This window comes from Acomys minous, assembly GCF_964271855.1.
Source record: "Acomys minous genome assembly, chromosome: 15".
Taxonomy (NCBI): domain Eukaryota; kingdom Metazoa; phylum Chordata; class Mammalia; order Rodentia; family Muridae; genus Acomys; species Acomys minous.
The window spans coordinates 71,547,667-71,571,109 of NC_140497.1; the positions used below are offsets into that span (position 1 = coordinate 71,547,667).

The window sequence follows — 23,443 nt, forward strand, 5'->3', positions numbered from 1 at the left end:
TATTAATTTATTCATATTATATCTCAATGGTTATCCCATCCCTTGTATCCTCCCATTCCTCCCTCCCTCCCATTTTCCCCTTACTGCCCTCCTCTATGACTGTGACTGAGGGGGACCTCCTCCCCTTGTATATGCTCATAGGGTATCAAGTCTCTTCTTGGACCACCAAACCAAATAACCCAATTAAGAAATGGGGCTCAGAACTAAACAGAGAATTCTCAACAGAGGAATATCAAATGGCTGAGAAACACTTAAAGAAATGCTCAACCCCCCTTGTCATAAGGGAAATGCAAATCAAAACAACTCTGAGATTCCATCTTACACCCATCAGAATGGCTGAGATCAAAAATTCAAGTGACACCACATGCTGGCGAGAATGTGGGGAGAGAGGAATACTCCTTCATTGATGGTGGGAATGCAAACTAGTACAGCCACTTTGGAAATCTATCTGGAGCTATCTCAGAAAACTGGGAATAGGGCTTTCTCAAGACCTAGCTATGCCAGCTTGTTTTTATGTCATCACTGTGGTGGTGTCTCACCAGCTTGTTTTTATGTCATCACTGTGGTGGTGTCTCACCAGCTTGTTTTTATGTCATCACTGTGGTGGTGTCTCACCAGCTTGTTTTTATGTCATCACTGTGGTGGTGTCTCACCAGGCAGCAGTCACTCACTCAGTGGGGACCTGCCAATAGTTTTGCTGCATGTCTTTGTACTACAGTCTTTGTTTTCTCTTGACTCATCATGGGATGGGCAGGACTTCCTGACACAGGTACCAGCTTGAGCTGTGAGAAAATCATTGCCGTGACACACACACAGTCTTTGGCTATAGAGCATTGAAGCAGGCAAATGCTTACAATGGGTGGCATGCAGTCCCTCTGCCTGGCTAGTCAGGGTCATAGCAGCCATTCCTCCTCAGTTTCAAAATGGTCAGAATATTAACATGTGAAAAGTGATTTAGTTATTTACTTATTACTTTCATTCCATAGAATAGAGCAGGATTTGAAACATAGTTTCATTGGTTTACTACATTACAGCTATCGCCTAAGAAAATGGCCGTAGCATGTATACTAAAGAGATGTCAGAAGAATGAATAAAAGACCATTTTCCTCATAATCATCTTGATTAACCAGATGAAGGTCCAAGGCTTCATCTAGTGACAGGCTTAGTTCCTGGCCAGCCTTAAAACCCAGGGACTCAGTACCAGTCCATTGTTGAAATACAGACGCTGGTCGAAGGATGACTCAGTACACTTAAATGTAAAAGACACAGTGAGATGCCTGAAGTGAATGATGTTGGGAAAATATCATCAGAGCACCAACTATCCTCTGCATCCTTAAAATAAAAGTTCCCCATCAAAGTTGGAGAGAAAGAAAACAGGCAGTCTGTTGGAGTGAGTGAAGAGACAGAAATCTTTGCCCACTGTACAGCCAGCCAGATACATGCATGTTCTCAAGATAAGTGGTGACTAGTCCTCAGGTAAAATAACGTGAGTGCACATAGAGTTCTGTTGTGTTTGTGATCTGACCTCCCCCTGTGTTAGCTGAGTGTTTTTGTCTAAGAGAAAGCAGACTTTGCATTTGGAGACGGGAGGCTGTTTCACAGCAAGACACACAGTGACAGTGAGATTAGGTTATTTCTCCAGAGAATGTAGGCGGGCTGCCTTCTGTTTTGTTGAGAAACTTTAAGGAAATAGCTTTCAGATATTTTAAAAAGCCATTTCTGAATTGTAGAGATAGCATGAAGTTGATTGTACTTTAAAAACAAGACTTTATACATTTTGAAAAATCGAAGAATGAATTTACAAATGTACTAAGATAAGTGTTCAAAGGAAATGCTTTGTGGGTTGAGCCTCTTTCCTTATTTTCAACACGGAGCATTAGTTTCTAATTTTTAGTTTGTGTTATTTGTCCTCACAGTTCAAAAGGGCAAACAGAACATCTTGGTTGAACCCTGAACTTTTCATTGAGCAATCTGACACTAAACAAAAAATGGAATATTTACCTGCACCTGGTCCTGTAGCTTGGCCAAAGTCTCTGTTCCTACTGCTAAGAAATATGTTAATTACCCTATAGCTATTGTATTCCTTTTAACATGAAGCTGTGTGGTTTCAGTAGGTTATAGGGGCAGGGCACACAAAAATAGTGGGCATTTCCTACTTCAATTCTATATTTAAAATCATTTTTAAAAAGTACGTATTTGCACATGCCTATGTCTGAGTATGTCTAAATATGTGGGGTGCTCATGGAGGCTGGAAGAGGGTGTTGCATCCCTGGAGTTGTGGTTAAAGACAGTTGTGAGCCCCTGAACGTTGAGAACTGAACTCTGGTCCACTATATGAGTAGTGCATGCTCGTAACCTCTAAGCCGTCTCTCACTCCCCATATTAAGAATCTTAAAATTCAATGGATTTTTATCTGTTTATATGTCTTGCTCTCTACTTTTACTAAACTGTATTAATTCATCATTATTAGGAATAGGCTTCAATAGTTAGAACTACAAGTGCTCAGTGACTATTTGCTGTAAAAGGTGGATGTTCACAGCTCTATTGGGTGGATATGGTTAGGATTCAAAGAGGTAACATGATTCAGAAAAAGGCCTCAAACCCACGTTTAGTTTGACCTTGATAGCTCTATAAAAGAAAACCAGGAAAGTTTTCTCACAGAGTGACCACTATGTTTTTAATGATATATGAGACCACATGTAACCATTCAATAATAGATATTTTAAACCATTGGCATTCATGAGCCTACTAAAGACAAAGACTGTAGTATATGTAAGCTGTCCATTCCACTCTCCGGTCCTCATAGCCAGGATGAAATTAAGGCAACGGGCTGTGTCTAGGGATGAGTGATAGGTTATAATGGAATGAGCTAATGGCAAGACAAAGCTTTGTAAATGCAGTTTTATTGAGAGCAGCAGGGGACGGGGAAGAGAGAGAGAGAGAGAGAGAGAGAGAGAGAGAGAGAGAGAGAGAGAGAGAGAGAGAGAGAGAGAGAGAGAGAGAGAGATTGATATTGGCAGGAGGGGAACCAAAGCATTTGTATTATACAGTAAAGAGCCTCTGGGAGATGAGAGGCCCACCCCTGGGCTAGGGGATTCAGGGAAGAGGGCAGGGTACGCCAGACACACCCTGCAGCAAGCAGGGACCTAACCACAAGTAGAAGATCCTATTTGTGACTTTTACTATGCATTATATAGTATGCGAAGCTAACGCTTGCAGTGAAGCTCTGAGCATCACCCCTAATCTTAGTGCCATTACTTATCTCTCTACCAACAAACTGCGGGTAGCTGCCTCCTCCTGTGCTGATCTGATGTGATGCTTTGTAGAAAGAAGAAAGCCAGGGTTCTATGACTCTCTGGCTTCAGCATAAAAGGCATTTCTCACCCAAAGCAAAGTTTAACAATAGGTTTTCAAATCAACTGATCAAAAATCTCTAGGTATGGAAATTTAATAGAATTAACACGGGAGACAGCTTACCAGAGGACAGACTTCTATCTCAGAAGTGAGCCATTCTGAGAAAAAATATTTTTCTAGTGGAAGTAGAACATGCCAAGTGCTTTCTCCATGTAATCCAAAGCTCTCTGCTTTAAATAACTTTCAACATATGCAAAGGGGTGAAGCAGGAAAATAAGGCATGTTCCTTTTAGGGCCTTGGAGGAATGGTGGCAGGGCCATTTAGGCTAGTCTGAGTTAGGAGAGCCGCCTTATAGGATAACTGACCTTTGACGATTTTGTTTCTGCAGATACAATGTCAGAAGAGGAGAAGGGAATTTTCCAGAAGGAAATTAAAAATGTGACATAAGTTTGGCTGAATGGAGAGCTGATGTCACTCCCTGACTAAGTGAGCATAAACGGACTTATTTTCTATTTTCTGAAACTGCTACCGCATGTGGTCAGTCATTTCTAGTCTGAGGGCAAAAGTTTAAAATGCCTAGAAATAAAGGATGCATGGCTACTTTCTCCTCAATTGCCCTCTACCTGATTATAAAGGTGATGCAAAGTAGTGGTCACTGCATTGGGCATTGGGCATTCATTTACTAAAATGCTAATGGGGGCCTTTTAACCTTTATACAGATTGTATGGAGGACTATTTCTTGTTAATGAAGTTTGGCCAAGGGAAAGCCAATTCAATTCATTTAGGTGTCAACAAAATAATACTTTTTGTTCTTTCTTTTTCTTTTCTTTCTTTTTAAAAGAAAAGTTACACAGCTGACAATGATGTAATCTGGGTGTTTTTACTGTTGACATTTCATATAGAACCTCACTATCTGTAGGCTCCAAAGGGGAGCTCTAAGCATTTTAAGGAGTCTCTTACATCTGGGCAGCATATGATCTAGGAAATAAAGGGACTAGAATCTGCAGTGGCTGGCTCAAACTTAGTCATCTAAACTTCTGGAAGTAAAGTTTTCCATTTTGACTGCTTTTCTTGGAGTATTACTGACTGGTTGAAATCAGCCAACAATCACCACAGAAATCAATCTAGGGGTGGGTGGAGAGATGGCTTTAGTGGAGAAAGTGTTCGCTACACAAGGCTGAAGATCTGCCGTCAGTCCTTGGAAATCATGAAGGTGTAGAAAGAGGAAACCAACTCCACAAAGTTGCCCTTTGACCTCCTCCTCATGCATGCTGTGACATGCACACATACACACAAATGACAATAAAAAGGAGGCCTAAAATCTCAAAATTGCAAGGACTCAGCTTTCAGTTGAAGTGGTTGTCTGTAGAGTGAAGAGATGATCGAGGGCGGGAGAGACCACTCAGCATTAAAGAGCACATAAGCTCAGTTCCCAGCACCGAGCTGGACATCTCACAACCATTCATAACTCCAGATCCAGGAGAGATGATGCCTTCATTTGACCTCCATGGTCACCTACAGTCATGTGCACAGACCCACACACAGATATACACACACATACACGTAATTAATAGAAAGGCATCCAGTAAGAAATAATATGTATTTGGGGGAGTAAAGAGGACAACATTGGAAGTCCATGTGGGATAATTTCAGATTTCTTATTCCTCCCCAAATCTGTATGTATAATTTCATACAAAGATGAGTCTTTTCATAATAATGATCTCCAAGGTGTGAAAGGCAAACACACACACATACTAGAAAGCTAGGAAATGACTTTATTCAAGTTACTGTAATAGGGATTCATTGCACTGGCTGGCATGGAGCAGAAAAGAACGCTGTTTGTTCATGGCTGGAGCAATAGGAAAGGGAAGAAGTCTCCTGTGGGATGAGCCCATGAAAACTCATCTTGAGACTTCCTAGGCAGTGGTCATATTTGTCTGCAAAGTAACATTCATTTCGGTTGTTCACCAACGCTTACAAAGGAGTGGGAGTTGCGGGGATTCCTCATTTTTTAATTACAGGAAAAGATAGGAATGTTAGGATTCTGCTTCGATCTGCCTACCTGTGATGTCATTGCCTACCTGCTATGGGGGCATGGCCCTGCCCAGGGCTATATAAAAGAACAGACACACCCCTCCCCTTACACTTCCTCTTTCTTCCTCTTCCTCTTCCTCTTCCTCTCCCTCTCTCTTCCTTTGTCTCTGTCTCTGTCTACCTCTCTCTGAGGTACCCCTCCCCTCTTATATCCCCCCCATACTTATTTAATAAACTCCTCTATAACATAATATCTGCTGCCTGGTACCTTACTATCTTATCTTCTTATCATTTTCTTAAATATTATACATAAAAGATAGCCCGATAGGAATGTAGAAAACAGGCAATGGACAAACATGGTTACCCATCAAGTACTCCTTGTAAACACTTGAGATTCGATTTTCATATAGTCTCTCCTCAATCTTAATCTGCATGGTAAACTAAATACTCAGGAGGAGTAGAGCTGGCTCCCACACTGTTTCTGCTTTTAGAATTTTTTAGGACCCTCCCTCCATACTGCTTTCCATGCTGATCGGACACATTCACACTCTCATCGGTAGTGTAGAGGAGTTGCTCCTCACCCCACCCCCGCATCCTTGCAAGCTTATGTTGTCACTGTAAGGTTATGTTGTTCTCTTGGATGTTTTCACTGGGGTAGCATGAAGAAGTCTTCATGCAGGTTGAATTTTCCCAGCACTGTTCCCAGTGGAGAGTATTTGTGTTGCAACCCAGTCACGGCATCCTGTGTCAGATTCCCACATGGCTCCATATGGATGGCGACTGTTGACTCTTTCCTAGTCTTCATTTCCATTTCTATGGAAACTTCCACTACCTTCTAGTTACTCTGCACTTGAGGAACTGCTGATGAATGGTGCCCTTGGTTCAGAACTTCCACTTTGCATAGGCTTTAAAAAAGTTTCCTTTGCATTACAGGAACTTTCTAGTTTCATACAATAAATATGTGGGGGGAGGGGGGAAATGTCAAATATCCATAGTCATCAGAAAAATGCAAATAAAAATTACATTAAAATTTCATTTCACCCCAGTTGAATGTACTGTTGTTTATTTCAGGCATGGCTTGCCCTTTATCCTAATCACCTGTGTCCGCTAAGGGATAGCTTAGGTCTCCAGTTTGCCATTACTGAAGGCTGAAATGCTGTGGCCAAGCCAAAGGCAACTGTCTAAAAATCCAAGTCAATTGACATTTTCCCTCTGTTTGTAGGATTCCCCCCCCCCCTTTTTCATTACCTGCATTTGCTTGTGACTATCTTCTCTCCCTGAACTGTCACTATAAATACTGAAAAGGATTTGATTCAAAAGAGAGTTTACTTTTCTGGGGATATTTGTGTTTGATTGGGAAAACATAGGCTATCAAAATAAAAACTTCCATTGGGTAGAAGATGTGGAGTTGTAAAGTGTTAGATCCTTTCCAGGTATCCTTGGAGCCTCCATCTACTTTAATTATATTTATGAACTTATCTTTATTCATGGTTACATTAATATATATGTATGTGTATATACATTATATATTACATATTACATAATATATGTATATATGCATATATATGCACATTAATATATGTGTGTATATATATACACACACACACAGCTTCTAAGACATGTCAGTTGGAGGTCCAGTAAATATCTGCCTTTCTCCTATTCCAGTTTGGCTCTTACACCCGACCGACACTGTCCCTGGCATGATTTACTTCAATTCAGAGTGCTCATGGTGACAGCTTTCGTTGGGCTCTCATGATTATGACATGAATTTTTTTTTTATACTGTAGCACGTTAGGTAAGCATCATACTGCCGAGATACATTCCAACCAATGCCCCACATTCTCAATTATCTTTTTTTGGTATTTGTGTTTGAGAGGTTGGCAGAAAAACATTCAGTTTTCTTTTTTGTTTTGAAGGTATCAGTTCTTATGTACAAGTTAGGCAAGTTGAGTGTGTTTTTAAAACTAGTTGTCTATTTATACTTGAGAAACTGATTCCAGCTTATCTCCATTTGCCAGATGGAAAGGGTGGTAACAAGTGAAAAGCATCAGTTAGTTTCATACAATGAATGCACTGGACACAACTGAAAATCTTCCTTATTAGACTTGACTCATGTGAGGTGGACTTCAAGACTGAGAAAGGAGAGACACCATCTTGTTTCCCAGTACATGAAGCTTAACCACATCTCTGGTAAGGATTTTAAGTTAAAGATCTGTAAAAGTAGTCAGGATGACTTGCAGAGAACACGATGGCGTGGCACTTAATCCTATTGCATACACAGTCAAGTAACATGGCAGCATGGCACTTACTCCTATCACACACACGTAGTATTCTTTCATTCAAACAATTCAAAGATAGAAGGGGAATAGTTCTATTTTTAGTATACTACATTTCAGTTTTCTACTTTAAAATATTTTATAATTTAAATTTTCTTTAAATATTACCATTCCTTTAGAAAATTAAAAACACCAACTTGAAAATTAAAAAAAAAAGACTAAACAAGGAAAAAAATCATTTCTACAAAGTAATATTTTGGTGCATTTGGTGCCTCTATTTTACCTTATGGAAAATGTTTTACTTTAGCAATGTACTTTCAGAGCACAGTTGTTCAAAACTATTGAAAATTAGGGGGCGGGGAGCCAGACTATATTCTTAGTAAGAGACATTTTTAAAAACAACTATTTTTTTTTCCAAACAAAGATTCATAGAATTTTCTCAACTACACTTTGAACCAAGTAAAAAAAAGAACCTGAGTTTTGTTTGTTTTTGGTTTGTACTTTTGGAAGCCACAGACTGGAAAGCAAGTGCACAGGGGACTTGGTTTGCTCTCGGACTATGCATTGGCAGCTTCCCATGGCTCTGTGAAAGGGGTATGGTGGCGTGGACTTAGCACTGGTTATCCTACTTTCTAAAATCAACATCCTTTCAAGCCATTTCTCTCCTTTCTTACGGCCTATTATAAGATACTCCCCAAAGCATTAGATCATGTTTATCCTCAAAATAATCATATACAAAGATCTATGGCTGTTACGTGTTTATCCTGAGAAATTACCAGTTCTCTACATTTGACTGAGTTGATGACCCCAATTAAAGGCCCTCCTACATATACTCTCACCAATGTATGCTTGTTATCCCATCTGCTGTGCCTCGTGTGCTGGTTTTGTATTAGTTTGGCCCCGAGGAGGTGGCAACGGTGGCATGGGTCAATTTTGAGCCTGTGCACACCTCTGCTTGTTCGAGTCACAGATTTGCTTGCCTTGATAGAGGCTGTGAAGACAGTGGCAGACCTTTGGAAAGCCTAAATTACAGCTACTGGGCAGCGAAAGCTTCCCTGCTCTGGATTACGAGTTCCAGGGGAAAGGCCGATTTTCAATGCTGTTCTCTTGCTTTGTCATTTAAGCCTGAGTGTCCCTTCTTTTATCTTTTTTTCTGGCAACCAATTATCTTGAAAATACTTGTCTGCTTTAGTCCAATGTAGGTGATAGAATTGCTATTTCTTAATTGCCCCTTGGATTTTTTTCTTTGTAAGTAGAATAAAGGAACAGTCCATACTATATGAATGTGTATTGGTAATAGGAGGAGGATTTAGCTTGGTTTATAAAGGAGGCATTCCTTCTGTGTAAATCTTTCTGTTAAGGAAGAGATTTCAAAAATCTCTTCTTTTTTATCTCTATATCTCATTGGTCTTTTATGTCTATGGCTTTTATATTCGAGTGATGTTTGCGCTTTTCTATGCTTTAATTTTATATACATATATGAAGCAGACATATAAATATATATATATGTGCACATTCCAGAAAAGTGACTGTTTATGAATCAAATTTACCTGCCCCGCAAAATTTACTTCTACTTTTGAATAAGTTACCTATAAGCCACATGATATATATATATATATATGAAGAATTCATCTGTTTTCATAATATTTTTATCAGATCTATAGAAATGGCATACACACTGACTTATACGCATCCTGTTACTAGAACAATGGTCATTGTACCCAGTGTCAATAATGGCTTTGGAGCAATAGAACATATGTGTGACAAAGCTTTCTCCTAGGCTCACTACCAGAGATTCCAATTTAGGGAATCTGTGCTTGCAGAAAGGGTTAGAGAAATGTATTATTGTTATTTTTTTTTAAATGTAGGAGTCTGGTCTGGACAAGATTTGAAAGTGCTGTGACATCTCAAACCCTAAGGTTCTCAGGAACCTGAAAACCAGAGTTTTATCAGGTCCCTGTGGGAACTTGAGGTTTTGGTTCAAGTCACCCCCAAGGCATTTTGCAAAGATTTGGAGGAACAGCTGCAAAGTTTATTCATTTTTATAATAGAATATGTCTTAACAAACTTGTCTAATGATGATAATGAAGAAAATTGGTTTAGAACAATTTTCTGTGCCTTGTAGAATCTCTCTATTGTACATATTAGTGGCTTTAGATTGTTGGGTTTTTTTTTTCATGTCAAAGCATTTTTTTTTTGAGTATGTGCCATACAGCAAGCATCTAGTATATACCTTGTTTTCAGACATGTCAGAAAGTGACACAGGTGATTTCTTGTTGTAATATTTGTATTTTTCAATTCTAAGAAAGATTTTTTGGCTCCTAGAAGGAACAGGAAATAATCTGGGAGCCATGTCAGAATCTAGCCATGCCCACCTTCATTGTCATCCCAGCCTCCCAAACTGTACAACATGCAGAAACGGACGTCTGCTGTCTAACCTTCCTCAATCTAAGTTGTTCTGGTATGGCAACCTGAGCAATCTCAGGTTCACACTGATATGTAAACTTAATTAAATGATTTCATTCTAATTTATTTTGAACCTGATGAATATAAAACTTAATAATTTTCATACTTACATCCTTGTAAAGATCTAGTAAATAAGAAAGTGAGGTTTTAAAAATACATTTTAATTAACGTACAATCACATCAATTCCCCTTTCTTTCCTCCACATATATCCTTTAAGGCATATATAATAACTAAAAGAATTTATGATGCAAAGGGAATATTATTTTGCTGAAACATGATAGCTGCTTACAGGGCAATTACTTTTGAGCCCTCCAGATTAAATTAAATCTTACAAAAATCCTTCAGTATTTCTTATGCATTATCGATCACAACAATGAGATAATTGTGGAGTTATTTGAACATTGCTTTCAGGCTGGCTGGGTTATAGGTTTTGCCTAAAGAGTTTATCTAAATAGTTTATAGTGACTGCCCAAGTATTTGGTTACTGATATGTGGGTGAGTCAGTAGAAGATTGAGGCCAGTGTTACAGGGAATGACAGCTCTGATAGGAAAGTTAGCTAGTGCTTTAAAAACAAACAAACAAACAAACTGACCTTTAAGCTAAAATAAGGTAAATGGGTTTGTGGAAAGTAGGAAAAATGCGAGGAGACTTTTCATATGACACCCTGCCACAGATGATCAAAGTAGCATTTGTGTGTACAATTCCTGCCCTCCTAAGGGCCAGGTAACTTCTTGGATTCTTGGAATTCTGGGAGTTGTAGTTCTTTTTTTTAAGATTTTTTTTTTTTTTTAGTTATTATTTATACAGTACCCTGTGGTCCATCATCCACCTTCCTTTTATTTCCCAGCAGCATGTAGCACATTGGCCACATGTGCATGTGAACACACACAAACACATGCTTTATATATGTGTGCGTGTATGTATGTACATACCATATATGGTATATATACACACATATATGTTATGTATATGTATATATAACATCATACATATAAATGTATATCCTATATGTATGAATATATATCTTATCATGTATATATGCCCATCTCCCTGCCACTCTTCCCGCTTCCCCACCCTCTGTTCACAGTACCTCCTAGGACAATGGCTTGTTCAGTCAGATGGTGGTCCTCATCTTCCTGGCTTAGAAGCCCTGTGTCACACATCCGAGCTCCATCTTCTTCAGTCTACTTGCTCTCTAGGCTTTCAACACTTCCAGTGCTTCAGAAGCAGACTACAACCCCATACTGTAGAGTCCATTTCTCTACCTGCGTGTAATCTCCCATTTGAATGTCCAAAATCACTTATCAACATTGGAAGAAGCTAATTCAAATGTATAGATGGCAGCCTCCCAGCCTGAAACCTGCTTTCTTTCAGTGTGGGACAAATGCATTTTCTACACCTCCATTTTTCTCCCACACCTAATAACTAGCTCATGAGAAAGGTCTGTCCACTGTGCCTTCTACATACGCCGTAAATTTATCTGGCCACAAAGAATAGATGTTTCTTATTAAAACCATTCTAACTTAAGGCAACCTTAGCCTTCAACTGGCCTCTGGTTATTTAGAGACCCAGCTGGCCTCCTTGTCTCTTTGCTTCCCACTTTCCTATCAAAGTTGCCTTTTTTCTTGTCTATTACGCAGTTAACAGTTGCAATGACACCTGCAGAATAAACCAAATCCCATCTTTTTTTTTTTTTCAGCTTAAAGCCTTTCTCTGGCTTCCTCTATCACTCAGAAGAAAACCTGAAAGTCCTTCATAAACTCTACCCTACCCTACCCTACCCTACCCTACCCTACCCTACCCCCGACCCCTCACACCCCCCCTTCCATCCCCCTCCAATATACTGTGGTTTCTGCAGGCTGTGCATGCACAGGCCTCAGAGGTTTTTCACCTGCTGCTTTGTCTGCGTGTCACTCTGGATTCACTTCTTCAAGCCATTCGTGTCTCCACTAACACGTGACCCAATCAGAGGTCCTCCCTGTAATTAGCATGTAAATCTCAGCTCTTAGTCTACGTTCATTCCGTTTCTTCTTAGGGTTCCCACCACCTGACAAACTACCTAGGCACATGTTTAGTTATCACTCCTCTCTCTAGTGAAGAAACGTAAGCTGCGTTATACAGCAAAGATTTTCCCTACTTCATTCACGATAATGTTAGCGCCTTGAAGAGGACTTCACCCTTTTTGAGGTAAAAAGGAATCTGGTGTTAAATGAAATGTATCTTAATTCAAAATGTGCTAGTCTTTTTTTTTTTTTTACTCCTAACACAGAACACCTGGAGAAAGCTACAGACAGATAAAATATGTTTATTTAGTGCACAGCTTTGGAGGCTGATAATCAAAACATCTTGGTTCAGGCTCTGGCAAGAATGTGAAAGGCAATGAGACACCAACTCAATGGAAGAGAGGGAGGCACACAGGCCTTTCTCTGAGACAAAGCAACTGACTTACGTAACTTAAAACAAATGGTTGTGTTTTTACTCTCAAGGTGTTGGAAGTTTCGGTCCATGGCCATTCAGGTCAACGTTTCTGGCCCCATGGAGAGTCTGTGTACCATAGACGGATGTGAGGATGAAAACAGCTCACCCTGTAGAAGTCCAGTGATGGAGGTGGAATGTGGTGAGAGAAGAGCAAGAGAGAAAGAGACAGAAGAGTGGCCATGACACAATTGACTTTCAGAGTCAATTTCTCTCCTACCCTCCTCCCGATCTGTGACCTATTTCTGGTAACCAGTAACTATTTCCTAGAATCCCATTTGGCTATTAATTTATCAGACAGGAGATTAATGTTTTGATGCAGTTAGTACCCTCCTGATTGATCCAAGCACCTCTCACTGGTGCCACCATCTGGGGACCCAGCTTTCACCATAAACCTTTGTGTGTGCAAGTGTGCAAGTATGTATGTGTGTGTGTGTGCAAGCATGTGAGCATGTGTATGCTTATGTTTGTGTATGAATGTGTGTATACATGTGTGAGTGTGTGAGCATGTGAGCATGTGTATGCTTGTGTTTGTATATGAATGTGTGTATACATGTGTGAGTGTTTACATGTGTGTGTGTGCCTTCATGCATGTGCATATAGGTGTGCCACTATGTGTGTGTTGTCTCAGGGGAAACACTTCATGCACAATCCTATTAAAGGAGCCTGGCTTCCTCCTTTTATAACAAGCTCATCCTATAAATGAACACTTTGGATCCCACTGTAACTATCTCAGTTTCAAAACTCCAAGGACCTTTCACAGGGTCTCAGTTCTTGGAGGTTCCACAAAGTCCTGATCGCAACACCACAGAGATTAGCAAATAGGTATATATGTAACATTAAAGAAGAACATAGGAATTTGAGGTCTGGTGGGAAGGGACGTGAAGAGAGTCAGAGGAGTGAGATGGGAGAGATGGAAAAGATATCAATACAGCACTCGTATATGAAATTCCCCGGAAGTAAGAGATAGTAAACTACAAAAAAAAAAAAAAAAAAAAAAAAAAAAAAGAATCCCAATATAAAGAAATGCATACTAATGATTCTACTTAGATTAGATTAGAAAATATACAGCTATCACAGAAAGTTCAAATAATCTGCATCGTACATGCGCTTTGGGATTTTAGGGCCAGACATTTGTTTTTTGAGAGCTTCAGTTGACGCTCCAGTTCCTGGCATGTTAATTTCATCAAAACATGTCATGATTTATCCACTCCCCTGCACAGAGATTTCAATAAAAATGTTAAAGAAGTTTATTTGAATTCATCTACTAAACAGCATTTCTGCATTTCTGTACTTGGGGATCTGGGTTATTTTTCTCTCTACTGTTAAGAAATTATTCTTACCCAAAACACTAAGAATGTAACCTTTATATAATTTCTGATTGTGGCATGGTTCTTCTTGCTATAGGTAGTTTTATTGTATATATGTGTAATAATATAAATGTATATGTAAAAAATAAAAAAGTTTCATTAAAAGAAATTATTCCTCAGGCTCAGACTGTATCAAGACAGTTCACTATCATCAGGAATGCTGAGCCTAAATTTGAGTCAGAGAGAAAGAGACATTCTGAGAAAATTTGGTCTAGTTAAAGAGTTTTGTTGGCACAGAATTTGAGATCAAGAACAGATGTTGGGACAAATACTATGGATCGATGATCATGCTGCCTTGACAGCCATGTGATGGAAGCATAGTGCTCAGGGTTTTGGGATGAGACCAGTATTTAAGTACCAATTAGCAGAGACTCCCCAAGATTGCGGTTGGGTCCCTGTAGGGGATGAAAGAATGTATTTCCTCTGTGTGTCTTAAATGTGAAGACACAATGAAACTATGGCCCCTTTCAAACAGAAAGTGAATGCTTATCAAGAATTCCAATTTGCTCCAAGGCCTCCAAGAATCCTGAGGAATGTCTCTATCTGTGTTGTCAGTCACCTTGTCTATGGTAGTTATAGTAAGAGTCCTGACTAAATAAGAGGGAGACAGGGAAATTAGACTTTATCAGCAGAAGTAAAGTGTTATGAAACTGAAAACTTCAAATGTCAAGCTTGGGACTCTGTGGTTCCTGCAGTAAATAAAGGGCATGAAATAATGTAAGCTCAGCACAGGGCTCCCAGAGGACAAGGTTTTGTCGGTTCATTATTTCACAGAGCAAATATTTTAAATTTTGGTTCAATTTATCATTTTTTCTCATATGAATTGTGTTTATGCTGTCAAAACTATATTTCCTGTGCTCCTGTATAAATTACATATATTTTCTACATCTGCTTTTAAAAGTAACTTTTATTCTCCTGGCTCAATTATTTGTCTCAGAGGCTTACTGCGTCCATCTGCTAACTTGAGCCTGGTCCTGGAAGCTTCTAGCCTCCATACAATCTAACCTAGGCCTAGAATGTTTTCAGCCGCTGAGACTTACTGCTTAATAAGCTCACCCTTTCTTGTTCTTTCTGAGCTCTGGGCTGGCTGGTTCAACTCAGCTGTGATGGCCCAAACTCTTCTCCTTACTGACTTATTCAATCTGGCTTCTCTCAGTCCAGAATTGCTCTGCTTGGCCTCAAACTCAGCAATCTTCTCTGATCTTCTGGCTTCTCCTCATTTTCTGATTCATTCTGTCTTTATCTGAGTTCCCTCTCTGCAACCCATCTCTCTATTACTGTCCTGGTAAAACTGCCTCCTCTCTCTGTAAAACTGCCTCTTAAGTGGCTTCCCTTTCTACTCTCCTCTCGTGAGAGTTGGGCACATCCTATTCTCTCAAGGCTTCTCTGACTCATCACCTTTTCTGCCCACTGGCAAGAGATCACAGCCAAAGATCTCATAGGTCTGTGTGATCTGGCTGCAATACAAACACACCTTTAACCCAGGAGACAGAGGCAAACAGATCTGAGTTTAAGGCCAGCTCCATATGATGTAGCTGATTTAAACACAATGAAAGACGTCCAATAATATCCCTTGACAGTTGGCATTCTGAGGCATTTTCTCTTCTACGTGCCTTCATGCAAACTTAGTGAGTCAATCACTATAGTAAGAATTACTGTAGCATCATTGTAGGGTTTAAATGAGGTAGGTCGTAGCATCAGGATTATGGAAATCAAGTATTAGTTGTTGCTATTACTGTTATTGTTGATGCTGAATCTATCAGTTCCCATCAATGTGAAAAATAACGATGTTCCATCAAAATAAAGTAGTAAAGGACTACTGTATATGGACAGACAATTAATCAACTGATTGTATTTTATAGGAAAAAAAATCTGCTTTACTCACACAGGTTTAGAATAGTGAGGAAATGGCATTGTATAGTCTATAGATTGTCCTATTGATTGAGACAAGTCAGAGAATAAGCTAATGTTTGATTTATTAATGTATTATTGAGTTTCTATAATGTCAACTTTCAGCTCACTAAAAATTAAATACTGGTAAATCTAAGAGATTTTACAAATGTATAAAATTAATTTTTAATAATATAAACATATTGATAAAAAAGTACTATCTCATTACTGCTTATTTAGAGTAAAACAAAACAAAACATGTTTATTATTTTTTCCCTTGCTTAATTTTTTAAAATCTCAATTATATGAAGCTTGAATGCATTCTAATGGTGCAGAATTGCTACTGGCGCCCTTCCCTCCCAAACAGTCATTCCTTGTTCTTTGCCTCTGGCATTTCTTTTACTGGTTCTTTTTTGCATTGATCTGTAAAGTTAGATTTTCTCCACCATTGGAGCTCATTCTGAATCATCTGAAATGACTCTCCAGAGCTCACAACTTCTTTTCAAATAATTTGCACTACACAGAACTCTGAAACCATGGGTTAGCCTATGACTAAGGATTTTAGGCACAATTGTATATTACAAAAGTATATATTATAATTTGTAATTTATATATAGATGACATATATTCATAAAAAGCATATGCTATTAGTATTTTCTCTTTTCCAATAATATGTATGAATATATATATATATATATATATTTTCCATTTTCTACTTTGTTATTAGAAAGGGAGAGTTACAACAGTATTTACTTATTTTAATTGCTTAATTTTCCCTTAGTAATACTTTTAAAATTTTACTTAGCTGTCTTTCCCTGGGTAACTTTCATAGGCACTCAGAACTACTAACAACAGGGATCATTTCAGACTAAGACTAAAGGAGCTGACAAATACACTAGACATCATGATATGTTGTTTTGGAAGCAATGCCCATTGTGTTTAAGAGTTACTCTTTCTTCACATGCATGAGAAAATCAAGCAGTGAATGAATATGCAGAAGTATAAGTTCTGTAATACTGTGCACAGATACATGATATTTATCAAACCAACATGAAAATTTTTGTGGTAAAACTATAGCTATAGAGTGACCATTGGGTGATTTGGCAGATTTTCAAGGAGTTTTATGCTGTGAACAGTAATATTCATTTGAAGAACCTTCATAAGAGTTAAGGCAGTGCACTTTCCTCATTGTTCCTTATGGCCCTTTGCAATGCTGTGTCCTGGCAATCAGTGCTCTGCATTCAATAGTCACGCACACTTAGCACCATCCAGAATTCTGTATAAATAGAATCATGCATAATATATTATTTCTGAGCTTTTTCTTTTTCTTAACATAACTGTTTTAAGACTCATCAATATTGTCAACTATTGATAGTTTTATAATTTTATTTTCAAATTGTAGCATAGTAAACAGTTTCATGGACCCATCACAAATGATTTATCCATCAGTCTACAGATAAACACTTGGTTCATTACAATGTTGGTCTATGAAAAACAAAGACACTTTTATCATTTGCATATAAGTCTTTATGTAAACCTATGCTTATATTTCCTCTGTTCTTGTCTTATAGGAAGCATGTTGTCCATATATATGTATATATGTATGCATATAGCTGTAAAGCTTTCTTGTACAAAGCTGTCTTTGTACAAAGTTGTATTATTAGCACCATCAGCTCTGGTCTCTATATCATCACCAACAGCTAGTGTGAAGAGTCTTCAGTAGCGAATGTTTCAGTAACACTCACACCCCCAGATATGAAGTATGCAGGCCTTAGAATATCTGGGCCTAACTGTCCCATTTCTAAATCTCATGGTACCTTTTCCCTCCTATATTTCATTTTGATCTAAGGAAAATACATAGCTCCATGATTAGACTACAGTATTGTTTTAAATTCATTCGAGCTATAATTTTTAAGAGTTGTCACCTAGTTTGACCTTTGTTTCACTCTTCATCTTTGCTTCATAACTGAGAGCTTATGCACATAGTAATCTTGGCTTGGAACTCTTATTAGAAAATTCTAGGAGGATTGACTTGCAGCCATTCCTCCAGATTAGCTCTTGCTAATGTTCAGGTAACTTCACTTGAATTTGTTCAACCTGTAAATGTTATAAAAATGAAGAGCCTAAGAATTTAGTCTTTGCCCATGGTCACATTCTCAACAGAAACATTTCTGTTTTCTACTCAGAGGCAAAGAAGAATTAGACAAATTTCTTTGACAATTTCCTTTCTTTTTATACTCAATTACACACATTTTCTAAGGTACATTATGAAGACACTGAGGAATGTGAGGCTTCTGATTTTTGTCACAGACCTTGTGTTTTCTTTTTTCTTTTTCTTATTTTGGCCTTGTGTTTTCTTCTTGAACATTTGGACAGTTATATAAAGACCTGCTTCATCTAGGCTAATAAATTTCTTGAGATCTCGCCTATCTTCTTAGTCTCTATTTTCAGCATGGAATTTTTTCTTTTACTTTTATGAGGGTTAAGTTTATGCATTTAAAATGGGTTTTAGGGCTGTTTAATCAAATATAAAAATTATAGATGTGTTCTAGATAAATATACCAAAACACGATTGGATTTATAATCAAAGAAGCATCAATTTTATAACATCCATCTATGTTTTAGTTTCTTTTTTGATGTGCTGATAAACTACCACAACCAAGCCAGCTGCTACAAGAAAGAGTTCATTTTGGCTTATGGTTCTAAGGGATGAGTGTCCATCCTGGTGGGTGGGTATGGCAGTGGGCAGCAGGGGACTGTAGAGACAGTCACTCAAATTCCATGATCTTGAATAAAAAACTTGATGACACCCTCTTGTTAAAGTGATGAGTATAGTTATTTCTACAAGAAAAAGAATATTAGGTAACATGCAGCATATTCAGGATAGTGTAGCCATTACAGATAATATTAGGAAGAATTTGGCACTAATAAAGATGCAAAGCTTTGCCATCATATATTTTTAAATTATTGAAATTAAGAGAAAATTTGCATAATAATGAGCTGCATGTAATATGTGAAAAGAGACAAATGGACTTATTTTTTTTTGCCATGTTTTAAGAAGACACTCCATTGTCTTTCTCCTTCCTTCCTTCCTTTTTTCCTTCCTTCCTTCCTTTCTTCCTTTCATTTATTTATTTATTTTTGGCTGAGATTGAAACTGCATTTAAACTTTGCACTTCAGAAATAGTTAGGATAGAGTTGGCCTTCTGAGTAGCATCACCTCCTGGAAAGAGTTATGTTGCTATGGACAAAGTTTGTCCTTGAACAGGACACATACTTAGTGGTTGGTTCCAATAGGATTTTTCAGAAGCCATTCATCAGGCAGAATTCAAGGCCCAGGAGCAGAGTGTGGAGCATGGCAGTGTTGCTGCTTCCAGGACCTCATGGTTTAGTAGAAAGACATAAGCCAAGAGGCTATAATTAGGTGACCAGAGTTTTTGTTATAGAGCATTTAGCTCTATATCAACACATAGTGGCAGATATTTAACCCTGTTTCTTGTCATATTTTCAGTTGGATTTTCAACCTCATTTTATAATCATGGGGAAGCTTCTTAGTCATCTGAATCTTAGTGTTCTCATTTCATAAGAAAGTTTTCTCATGCATTGATCAAATGATGACCTCAGTCTCTCAGTTTTCCCCAAGTATTCATTTAAATACTGTACTTAAAACAGTGATCCTAAGAAATCTAATTGTTTGTGGTCCTTTAAATCACCCTTTATCTTTTTGCCACTGGAGTTCAAGAATGACCATCAGATTATTTATATGCTTTCATATATATTTTGTATCGTATGGCACTTGATGGTCATATTGTCCTTCTTAATTATTCCTTTCATTAATAAGTATTCCAGGGCATAGATCATGGCTTCACTCAGGTTTGTAGTCACAGACCTAGACATGTGCCCAACACAAGTCCTTAAGAATTGTGCCTGTGGGGATTAAGTTGTCCTTTGATTCTATTTTTTTTTTTTTTTTTGAAATAGCAAGGGAGCTGGAGAGGTTGGCAGAATAACAGAATCTAACTGTACAAAACCTATGTCATTTTCATTTCTGAATGTCCTAATTATAGCTAAATGACAAAAAATTTATTGCAGGCAGTTGCATTCACGTCAGAGGTAGTTCTGGAGCACAGTGAAGGAAGCTGCAGTGTAATCTAATCAACAGCTTAGTTGCTGAGAAATTCTGACTTCTGTAGCACTCAAGAGAGCAGTAATTTGAAGTAAAGTCAATCAAAATTTAAGAAACAAGGTTAAGAAAACTGCGGTGTATTAAAAAAAACAGTCACACAAGTAAAAGACTTTCATGGAAAATGGATAACAGCATTTTTTTTTTTTTTTCAGAAAATCTCTATCCCTTTTGAGTTTAAGGTCTTGTCTTCCTGGAGAGCAGTGGTCCTTCGTGCCTGGCAGTAAAGCAGTAATCATTTACATAAACTTGCTTGTGCGTTCCTTAAAACAGTCCTTATAAGTCATAGGCACAGTGGCTTATTAAATGGTAGTTTTAAAAAATATTTATAAGGAAGTAGGTAACAAACGGAAGTGGTCACGGGCACACGGATTTGCCAGAGATGGATTAAAAGGCCTTTCAGCTTCTACAGCTGTATAACATACAGTGGAAATCACCTGCCGCGGAACTGGAATCAACACAGAGAAACAAATCCCCCAGCCTTATGGTTCTTGGTCCAACCTGAGAATCGTTGTGATCGCTAGAGGAAGCGGATGCATGCCTCTGTGAGCAGATGTTTGGTCTTTCCACTTCTGTTTGCAGCTCTAAAGGCAGTGGGACCTGGGAGAATGGAGCCTAAAAAAACAAGGCAGATCGAAGTCTCATGCAGTAGCCAGCTTTATTCACAACATCAGACAGTTTATACTCTGAGGGTTAAGAAAGGTCACATGAGTAAAGTCCTCCTGAGTCCAAGCTGTACACAATCACAAGAGCAAGTTGCACTGGGCATGCTTTTTCACAGAGGAGTATCAACATATAAAAACAGCCAGTTGTAAGAAAAACTACCTAAAACAAGCTTACCCTGAGCACAAAAACACATTCCAAGAACAATTCTGGCTTTTGAAGAAAGGAGGTCACGAGAACTCTTGTTTTCTCGGAGTTTTGTCACAAGTACTCCGAAGTCCCTTCTCAGGACTCTGTTCTCAGACATGTTCCCACACACTCCTTATTCATGAGAGGTACTACAGGACCAAGGTCCAGTCTGTGTCACTTCCTAAAGCTGAGTTGAGGTCTTGAGGAGATGCCGAACCCAGGGATGAACGCTGTTCTTCGGTGGTGAGGTTATTTTCTGTTTCAGGGTCTCTCTGTTTATACCCCAGAATGACTATCATGTATAACAGTCCTTTTTCTTAGGAATGAGACTAACCAGTTGAAGACCTTGCCCCAAAGAGCAGAAGAGGACAGCTAACAGGGGCCCAAATGTGACAGAACTAGGAAATGCTGGCTTTAGGACATTTTGCACACAAATGGCTGGCATTTGATGCTGCAGCCTGGCTACCTTTCTTAAACATCTACAGGCTCATTTTACCCCTCATGACATTCATCTGAAAAACAATAGAATGTATTGAGTGACCTCCACTGTCTCTTGAAAAAAATTACCTTTTAAAAAAGCACCCAGATAATTAATCTGAGAGTAAGAATAATCATTGTAAGCCATAGATTAGGACACAGAAAGCCCCCTGGCAGGCGGCTCTGTAATAACCAACATGTCTGCTCTGTTTGTCTGTGAGATCACTAATACAGATCTGAATACAATTTCTGTTACATGACCCAGATGTTATTATGGCCATGTGTGTGTGCATGTGTGTGTATGTGTGTGTGCGTGTGTGTGTGTGCATGTGTGCATGTGTGTGTATGTGTGTGTGCATATGTGTGTGCATGTGTGTGTATGTGTGTGTACTGCAGGGTGTGTATGTGGTAGGGATCAAACCCAGGATGTTAAGCCATGAAGCAGGCTCCAAGCACTGAACTGCATCTCCAGGCCTTGGGGGAAACTGATACTATCAAGGCAAAAGTTACGTCAACCTAAGGGAACCTCAGAAACATGCATTTCTGTTTTCCTTTTAAAAAATCCAAAAGGCTCGTTATTTGATATTGGTTAAGCAATCATGCTTCTGTATTTCAGAGTACAAGCTGTCTCAAGAGCACTACACCACAAGTACTGCAGAGTTCAAAGTCATCTCTCAGGACACGCTTTTGGTCAGTCAAAGTCTCCAAAGCTGCTCTCAAAGGCTGACTTCAGAGATGTCCCATTAACCTGCTCTCACTGTACATCCACTTATTTATCAGCTAACAAGGGCTCGGAGAGTCCACTGGGAGTTCGTATCTATTCTGCTGCTCTTCATAGTTCAATGGGTAATTAAAAGACAAACTTACAAATCCACATTTTAGTATATCTATTAAAGTGATTTCTCATTAAGCAGCCTTTAGTAGCTAACAGTCAACTTCCATTGAAATATAAAATAGTGTGTCATTTTTTTTAGTTGTTTTTGCTTTTATAATGAATTACATTTATAATGCTTAATGTTTCTCCTGGGCTCGGCTCAATAAAAATTGAGTATTTTCTGCTCACTGGATATAAATAAAAATACATTTCTTGAATATTCTTTTCATGTAATAAGAGATAATTTTGAATCAAGGTGAGTCTTTATGATGGTCTCAACCACTGGTTGCCTTTGAGTCAATGCCTCATGGTGTGCTCTGTTTGATTGACACTCAGTGGTCTAAGCTAATTTATGTCAGGATAACGAAGAGAGAAAATAGAGTATTCAGAAAAAGATGAAGATATAGCTACACTGTGAATTTTAGTATGTCTTTTTGTGTTTGACTTTGCTTATGTTTTAGTGAAACTAGTGTTTAGCATCAAAATTCTTTTGAATAGCACATAAGTAAATATATTTCTATCTGCTATCTTTATGACATAGAATATTGATTCATAAAATAGTGCTGTTTTGTTCTTTTAATGACATGCACAGATTGCTTTTTTAAAGTATCTGAAGATATAAACAGTTAATGTTAAGTTGTCAAGAACTGAACTGCATTTTTCTTATCTCCTGATCTTCTTTCCTTGGTGGGAACCAAGGTGTAAACCTCGGAACTAATAAGAACTATTTACCAAATAATTTTTCTTCTCAGAGCACTTTTCAGCTTCTACTCCTCTTTCCATAGCTGTGTCATGTGTGAGGAAGTTTGAAACAATCAGTTGCGGTCAGCTATGATGTCTGCGGTTAAGGAGCATTTGTTTGCACAGGGGCCACTCCCAGAGTGGTTAACCTGCGCACAGTACATTACAGCATCAAGATGAAGATGATAGATGGCATCAGCTTGGGTAGCCTAAGACAGACAGAGCCCTCTGCTGACCAGCAAAGGGAAGACACCATGACTAGACCATAACTCCCATAGCAATAATTTAATATATCCAGATAGCCTCATTTTCACCTATCTCTAAATAGCTGACACAGTCATGAAGGGAGGAAATCTGACCAAATGCTGAAGAGAACCAGAGAAATCTGGGTTAGAAGCTATATCTTTGAAGAGGCGTTATCAAGCAAATGCCTCCTCAAAAAGCCCAA

The 23,443-nt window shown here is 38.5% G+C and overlaps 1 long non-coding RNA gene across 1 annotated transcript in view; it reads left to right on the forward strand.

The window, feature by feature from the left end:
• The window catches only part of LOC311584120, a 170,415-nt gene extending 148,347 nt beyond the window's left edge, over window positions 1-22,068 (forward strand). The window contains exons 3-5 of the long non-coding RNA XR_014774787.1: window positions 3,744-3,841; window positions 7,408-7,579; window positions 21,997-22,068. This is a non-coding gene — a long non-coding RNA (uncharacterized lncRNA). The remainder of the gene's footprint in view (window positions 1-3,743; window positions 3,842-7,407; window positions 7,580-21,996) is intronic.
• The last annotated feature ends 1,375 nt before the right edge of the window (window positions 22,069-23,443 follow it).